Below are 9,185 nucleotides of genomic sequence, written 5' to 3'. Positions count from 1 at the left end.
ATATAAAAGTCACAGAATTGACAGGAGGGATTTAAGATGTGAGCAGAAGGTGTAAATTTAATGAGCTAGCAAATATGAAGTGGGCTCAGTGAAAGGATCTCACAGAATATCATATTTTATGGCCATGGCTTTGTTCTTTTGTAGGTAAATGTAAGTAAAGTAAAAGCAAGTAGAGTTGAGAACTCAACCTGCTGTTGTTGAGCATGGGAATATAGTGACCTCAGTTAAGGTGACAGCTGTCACTCTGTAGTCTGACTTTTTGTAATGTACACTAAGAGGCAAAGCCTGTTGGAAAAGTCTATAAGAATGGCACTAAGTGATCTTTGTACCCTCTAATCCTAAAATATTACAGAAAAAAGCAGTCTGATCTAAAATGGTGCATTCAGAAAATGGTCCGGGACAGCAGCTCCCTCATCTGAAATTGCCTCAAGTACTTAACTTATCAAGACTATTCTCATACCATCAGTACGACTGTAAACTAAAATGTCAGGAAGGTCTGATGAGAAAGTCTGCCCAGGACATAAAAAGAGAAGACTTAAAATGTGAAAAATACTTTTGTGAAATACAGATTCTCAGGGAATCGTGAGAACAGGCATTAGGATTTCCTCAAATGTCAGCTGTGAAATACTGTCATTTATCCAGAGCTGTGCACATATAAGATAATTCCAGGTGTACTTTTTAAAGCAAGATTTCTCTGGAAGTAAAAGGCATTTGAACGGCAGAATTACGAAATGTGACCTGCTTGTTTTTGCATTTCATAACTGCAAGGAGTTACACAGAAAATAGTTTCATCTGGCATGGTGAAATTTCTTTATTTTATCATTTCTAGAAGATGAGCTTGCAAATTGATGGTTAAAGCTGTGAGCTAGTGATCCATGCCTTAGTTCATAATTTTTAATTTTCTGTGGGGTAAGTTCATCACCAGGTCCCAGTGGATAAGTTTGTTATTTAACACTCTATCTAGCACCCTCCATGAGGCTTTGTGAAGCCACAGACCTGAGATCATACTGTCTGTGGGATTTGCCTTGTTCACAGTGGGAGCAAGCACCATCCTCATGACAGCAACTTTGGCTTCTCTAATGCATTTGTTAATTACATTTCCTCTTGATCATTGGCTGGGAATAATCTGCATGCTTGTGTGTTTTATTACTTGGTCTGGCCTATCAGCACATTCTTGGTGAATTAAGCCTTTGGCTATAACAGATAGAAAAGGGTAAAGAAAGCATGAGTTATGAAAAGTAAACAAGTTCATTTCTTTGCAGCTTCATGTAGACTGTGAGTTTGGAGGCAGTGGACGTTGCCCTACATTCTCCCCTAAATGATCACAGCTCCTTTCACGTCCACATATGAGATTGGTGCCATGGGCCTCCAGGTCTTATGAATGTTTGCTTGGGTCTGAGCCTGTTTTTCTTGACTAGTACTGCCATTTGACACACAGATTTTGGTCTGAGATAAGATGACATTTTCTAAAGATGATACAGACAGGACATTCTTCATTAAGGTTTTGTTTTGTGAGAGAAAAATGGCATACTTTGTTTTCTTAATAGATCTTTTGCCAGTTAATGAGAACAACAAATAACTTGTGTTTGCTGTCCTTCAAGATAGTTCCAGAGTTGGTCTTGATAGGCTTTTTAATTTTTCATGACCCCTGTTTGAGTTTTCTTAATTCTTTTGTTCAGCCTCATTCTCACAGCTGCAATAAACTGCTTGAAGGAAAGAAGGTCATCAAATGCATAAGGGAGACCATTTAACCTGAGGGGGAAGTAACGTAGCCTAGGATAGGTGAATTTTTTATTACTTTGGGCCATAAAAATCTCACTATCTTTTTGTATAAAAAGGAGTTTAATATGGAACTATATAGAATAAGTTTGTTATTTGTGGGTAATTTTATTTTTACAATTTAAGCCTACATTAGATCTCTTCAGTGATGGGACATTAAAACACAGGAACTGACAGAGTAGATGAGGTCACTGTTCCTTCCATCTGACTCTTCAGCTGAGAACAGCTGCTTTAGAAATCTAGTATGTAATAAAGTTATTTATTTATTTATAGCAAAGGAGTACAAGTAGAAATCTCCCTTTCCAGATTGACTGACAGGGTTGCCCACTTGACCTGCCAAATTCAAGAACAATATAGAATAATAATTTAAACAAACCACCACCCCAAAAACTCCATGCTGTTCTTCTGAATGGGACTGATTAGATACTTATGTCCAAAGGACACATAGCAAAATACCTGCTAGGAGTTCATCAAAAGCCACAGCACTCTGACAAATGGAGAAATTCAGATGCCTGAACACATGCACCTTGTCACATTTTTTTGAGGCCTGTTGTTATTTAACACAGGTAGGGCACATGACCTTAAGGGAGGCAGACCTGTATATTTTTGGAACCGGTTTTGGAGATTAAGCAGGATATACTCGGATGCTAGGAGGTCACTTGTCTCCTATGTTTAGGTAGCTCTACATCTCTTTTCCTGTCAGAGCCACATTTTTAGGTTGATGAATTAGAATCCCTGTTCTTACACTAAATTTGATCTGGGGCAGGCAGCAATGACACCAGACCTCACTTCAGTGTAAATCAGCTCCTGTTGTAAACTAAGCATATGTTTGGCACTGCAAGAGCATCCAAACTGCCTCTGGCAGAGCACCTAAGTACTTGCTTTTTTTATAAATACTGAAAGTCACAAGCCTTTAGGTCTCAGGATCACAGACTGATAATTAAGGCTCACTTTAAGCATCTGATTAAGTGCTCTGCTGAATTATTATCAATGTCCTTTATTTCCCATGTTCAACTATCTATCTGAAAAAAATCAATATTTTTAGAATGATAAAAGACATATCCATCTTACATTTCAATTTCCTACACAAGCCTTCAGAAATTATAGCTTAGGTATGAGAAAACATTCTAAGAGAAGATTATAGCCAATGGAAATTTTAATGCTGAGAGCATTTCAATGGCAAAACAGTGAGACTCAGCAGTTATGCCTTGATCTTGAGTTTTGAGGTCAACCCTGGTCATGAATAATCTTCTAGTGGTCCCAAGATCAAATCAAGTTCAGTTTAATATTCCTGTCCAATTGAGCATCACCAAAACAAAAATTTTAGAGGGAAGGGTGTAAATCCACAAAGAATGAAACCAAGGAAAATGTTTGCAATAACCTTTGCAGGAGTGAAACTGCCCAGCACTGGGAACAGTTCTGCATGTCCTGCTATCTTCACAGCAAGTCGTCAGACAAATAAATGGCTTTTAATACTAAGGCATTGATTTTCATATACTTACTCTATAGAGTTGTAGATTGACATGCTTTTAAAGTTTCAAATACTTTTGTTTTAAAGTAGACTAAAATAATAATTTTACTCAAGAAAACTTGTTGATTGTTCTAATTAAATTCTTTGAGAGTACTGGTTGAACTAAGCATCTTACCGTTTTCTCATTGTAAAGATCAAACGAACATATCCTTGAGCCCCCACTAAATAAAAAACAAGGAGGAGTTTTGGAAGGTGTGAAAACTGAGTGGCTAATGGACTCCACTGGGCTAAGGGACAGGTCTTTCTGAGAGGGCTGTTTATCATTTGGCTGTGGATTAAACAGATGCCCCAGGAAGTGTTTTTGCAATTAAGTTCATGTTACTCTATCATATTTGTATTTCAGAATAATGTCTGTGTGCATTTGAATTCAAGGAAATTAACATGTTCTGACCTTACTGTCTTGAGAATGAGGCCACTTTCAGCAAGTATATAATAAAACAAAGCAATGTTCTTTTTTCCATCTTTATTTCAGTAACCTTGTCTGGAAAAGATTGATATCAAATAACCTACCTATGAATGTTTAACAGTTAAAGAAAAACTAAATAAAGAGTCCCTCTGTAACACTTCTAAAGTGGCTGCGAATGTAAGAGCAAAATGTTAATTTTAAAACCACGTAGCCAACTTACATATGTAGCAATTTATATGACTTAATTGTATCCATATCTATACAAAGGAGAAACAATCTACAACACATGTAGATACACTACTCATTATTTTATTTTTATGTATTTAAGTACACAGTCACGGGACTGCATGTAAATTTTCCGTTTTCCAAAGTACAGAACAAAGGAAGCTATGGTGTTTGAATGTGTGTATCAATAATCATTCTGTATAAGATATCCAAACACTTCATTACTTAAAATCTAAATATCTTCAGAGGCTGAAAAAGCATTTATTCTTGCTGAGAGCTAAATCCCTACAATTTCAAAAATCAAGCAATTGCTAAGTAATTTGAGTACCTCACAAAACCTTTAAAACCTGTATTGGAACTATGTTTTCACTCTGGAATAAAAGCAGCGAAATCGGCATTTACCAGATTTATGCCACAAATGCTCTCTACATATAGAGAATTATGTCAAAATATCAGTCTCAGGCATAATGTTTGGAGGAAGAAATAGCTCAAGTGCAACAAAAATGAGTGGGTCTGACCTTATTCCCAGCTTTACATTGGAACAAGCAGACAAAATACGCAGCTGGATAAATTTGAGGATCATGGGTATAGTATGAAATACAAGAGATATACATTTATCAATTATTCCAGATACTTTGAAAAAGAAATTTTTTTCCTGTGTATCAGATTCCTTTATGAAACTTATGATACACTTCTAAAATTTCATCTTAGGTCCCAAGTCTCATCCTTTTAAATAATTTTTCACATATCTGTGACCTGATATCCTGCTAGGACCAGATGTTATCCTGAAAAAAGTAGGTAGTAGGAAATGTGCTGCTCCCGGAAGAAAAATTCTGTGTTCAGCTCTGCAAAGGATTACAATTTGAATTCATCAAGGATTTTTGCACGTTGATAAAGACTTGTCCATGAACACAGAATTGTTGGAGGAGAGCCTGTGTTCTTAGTTCTTGACATTAAGATTTCACAGTGACATTGAGATGTGTACAAGGTTATTAGCACAGTTTGTGTTTGTTAGTAGTAGATTTTTCTCTAATTATTCTTCATTGGCTCTGCAAAACTCAAAGGAAACACTTCTAGATTTTTATTTACAGTCTGATGAAGTTCTGAATATTATTTCTATATCTGAAAATCTAACATTGCCAATGGCAAGCTGGTAATTCTATTTATTACTTTGTACATATCAAAATATTATTATCTATTCTTGTCTTTGAACGATTAGAGGTCTCTCCTCCCTATTTGTCCTTGTTGTGTTCTTGTCAAGAAAAACACTCCCAAACTCCCAGATCTTTTAGGCCTTTTTAAACTCTCACTTGCCATTTAAATTACTTTAACTTAAACTTTGAAGTACATTTTATTTTTAAAAAAATAGCACATTGAGGCACTATGTTTACCTTAAACACAGCTGGCAAATTCTTTCCTTTCTACCTTGTTTAACCCCAGCTAACTGGCACTGTGGAAAATGTCTGCCCATAAATGAATGTTTATTGAAATCAGATTACACCCAGTAAAACTTTTAACCAAAGCAAAAGTACATAGAATGATATGGCACCTTTTTCAGACAAAATCTTTATCTGCATTCTGTTTAAAAAATGTTGGTTAAGATTTTCCCACTAGGGAGCTCAAAAGTGATGAGATCAAAGTTATGAATCTAACTGAGAAAACAGAACCCAACATAAGAGCCTCTGAAAGACTAATTAAAACTTCCATGCTTTCATAGAGTGAGCAGGGACATGACCTAAATGCTGCTAAACCCTGAAGGATTTTTTTCTGTGACATGAACCCTGGGTAGGTCACATGCTTAAGTCCAAACTCTATAGACCTTATATAATTTTCCAGGCATCAGTTCTGAACTATGTGTCCAAATAATTAGGATAAACTATCAGATATCTGGAATGGATTGTTCCACCCTTACAATTGCAAAAACCTAACAGGAATTTGAATTACTGTGTGTGTTTCTGGTGCTTGATATTTCCTATACACTTAAATAAAGACAGCACTTTAAAATATTTTTTTTCATTATTGTTTTCAGGAGTCTAAAATTAGGTACCCATGAAGTTTTCACAGCAAGAACACACGAACAAAATCACAAATAACTGTATCACCATAGAAATGTCTCCCCTCCCCAAACCCCTCCAAAGCCCAATTTAAGGCTTAGAATATGTTCTGAAATTCACAAATCATAATTTGTATTGGCTTTTCCTGAAACTACATGTGTATCTTCAAGGGCAGAAGCTGTATTGTTGTTTTAACATAGAAAACAGGCTAAAATGATCTGGAACAACATAAATTGGGCCTAAGATAGACATAATAAATATTTTTGATCCATGACTGATGCACTAAAAGTATCTACTTGTGTTAGAGACTCAGTTTTCAAGTGACAGGCCAGGCAGACTTCTGGAGCTTGTTAAATCTTCCAGTGTTCCCTAATTTTTATATGTTACCTTTATACGTGATGTAAGTTTGTATATGTGTGTGTGGGGGGATTGGAATTTACCCTGCTGGCTGTGTAAGCAAAGAACTGGTTTTGATCTTCTCAGAGGTGTTGCTTTGTAAATGGTTTCTCCCCATAAGATTTTTGGGGGATGTGAGAAAATTGTGTTTTAAGGCAAAGAGCTTTTATTCACCTGATCAGGAAAAGTTGGGTAGTGGTCACTTTTTTTTTTTGGGGGGGGGGGGGCGGTTTAAGAGGATAGTGTTTCACTGAAAGGTATTTTTGTTAAATAGATGTGAGAAAAACTTAAGCTCTGTGCTTCAAGAGAGCAACAATTGATTTGCAGGGGGCAGAAAAATGGCTTTTGCCAGTTGTGCATTTGGACATTTAGGAGGAGCCTAAGAACACATTGGAGATAAAGTGAAGTGGGCAGAACACAGTGTGCTTTTTTCCAACCAATTTTTGTACTGCTGAGTTTGGGCAATTGTCTAAGGGAAAAAAGTCTAGAGCTGGAAGATAAACAAAGGGGTTCCTGAGGAATCAGAGGACTGGCACATCTACTAAATGTGCAAAGGCGGTAATGTGAACTCTGTTGTCTTTCATTCCTTGCTCTCATGTTATTAAATTCTTGAATTATATTTTCATTAAAGGTGTATATATATCATGAAGAGTTGAGCCTTAAACAAATACAGCATTTGGCTAAACTAAAATCAAGAGTTTCCAGAAATATCCTATGAAAATTAAAATACTCTGAAAAGTAAAATCTATAGTCAAGGAGACAGGAGAGGAGATTTTTCTTGGAGATCTTCCTTGAAGAATTAGGAGAGTGTTGAGAATGTGGGCTCTAAGTCATATGATGCCTCTCATGCCATAATCTGGTAGTGAAAAAAATCTCAGGACCACATGATAGGATTTAGCACAGAGAAAATCTCAAATCTGTTGAAAATCCTTGAATAAGTTCCTAGAAACTGGTCTGTATCATTAGGAGGGTTTGAACTTTCAAGAAAGTTTAGGTACAAGAGACTAAGAATCCTGTCACACTTGGAATCTGCAAATGATTAGTTAGCCAAGACCCTGAAAGAAAGAGCGGAAATGAAATGCTACATTTTATTTCTTATTTAGTTGCTTTGTTTTAGAAAAAACATTAGAAATATCCTGGGGAAAAAACCGTTTAGTTATGAAGTAACGATTGTCCTGTGCTGCTTATAGAGTAAGAGAGGGTAATGAATGAAGCCTGCAGAACTAGGTAATAGCAGAATGACAATGATATGGAGGACCCTGGAGTGAGAGAGCAATTGTTAAAGTTCAGGAAAATGGAGCTGTAAAGAACTCATGACAAATTGTTGGACTTCTGTCAATTGAAATGGAGATAGCCAGAATTTTTCTGGAAAACATCTTGTCAAGATGTATGTATTTTTCTGTAGAATATAAAGCATGGAAGATCAAATACACTGTTGTTGTTATGTTCACTAAGATACAGCAAATAGCAGTCATGGTTTCTGTTGTGGTGGATTTGGAATGGGGATTTGACTTTCAGTCACACACGTACTGAATGTTACTGGGTGGCTGTGAGGAGTGGGCTCTCTCATTATTCGCCTGCTGTGGCTGTTCTGCTTTTCAGACTGGAACAGGGTCTTTCACAACCTTATAAGAACTAGCACCTGTTGCTGTGGTTTTTGCCTTTGGTTAAGTAAATATCTACTGGATGGTGAGTGATTAACCAAGCAACTCTTGACTTGCTATTAGCATTTTTTCATTCTCTCCAGTAATGAGTGATTGGGAGAAATCAGAGAGCCATTAAATCTTGTGTTTGTCCTGAGATAGAATGTGTAAAGTTTGTTAACTCTTGAGAATTTTCATGGGACAGGTAAATTACTTCTTTGTTCAAGTCTGTTCAATCCTGTGGTTTGATCTGCACATTCAAAAACTGAATTGCATGAGCAGATGATTCAATTAAAAACAGGATGAAAAAAATGCTCTGTAAAGAAATACTTTGGTCTTTGCCAGATACTTAAGCAAATCAGGCATCTGTGAACATGACTACCACATACACTCAAAATTTCAATGTGCTCTACAATGAAAATTTATTCTTAAACCTGCTTTTAAGGAACATAGCAGAAGATTGAAAAAGGTTTCACAAATGTTTCTTAAAATTCATTTGAAATAACCAAGTCTGTGAAATGAATCTGGCAGTCTCACAAGTTTGGACTTCTCTGTATGAAATCACTTCTTTTGTCTATTTGGATAAGCAGTGAAAGGTAAGCCATTAACTCATTTAATAGTAACCTGCATAACCTGATAACCATCAGACTCTTTGACCTTGAAGACAAACCTAATTGGCTGGACAAGACATTTTTTTGGCTCTCCCTGAATCCAAGCCTTTCTTCCAGCCTGAAGATAACCTTCTATGCCAAAAAGAAAATTTCCCTTCCTTTTTTCAGTAGGGAAGGACCAAGCATGAGGCCCATGATATGGACATCATTAAAACTAAGTTTTAGAGCTGACAGGGAGCTCTTCTATTGTTATTAGTAGCATACATTGGGGAGGGTGGGCTAGTGAAATGTCTCATCTTCTCCCAGAAGCATGTGAACTCAGCTGTTGAATGCATTTTGTCACGTTTAGGCATATGCTTAGTGCAGAAGTTAATTTGGTAGTATGTACCACTTCCCAATGAAGCTGTAAGAAGGTAACTCCCAACGTAGTTCTTCATTTCTGATTGCATGGAAAAGGCATGACCTTCTTCCTTTCATTTTTACCTCTTCCACTCTTTTTAACCTTCCTGCCGAGAGGCAGCAAAGTGTCATATTAAAGGC

The sequence above is a fragment of the Corvus brachyrhynchos genome, unplaced genomic scaffold (genome assembly GCF_000691975.1).
Source record: "Corvus brachyrhynchos isolate BGI_N302 unplaced genomic scaffold, ASM69197v1 scaffold14, whole genome shotgun sequence".
Taxonomy (NCBI): Eukaryota; Metazoa; Chordata; class Aves; order Passeriformes; family Corvidae; genus Corvus; species Corvus brachyrhynchos.
Note: the sequence above shows the minus strand (reverse complement) of the source record.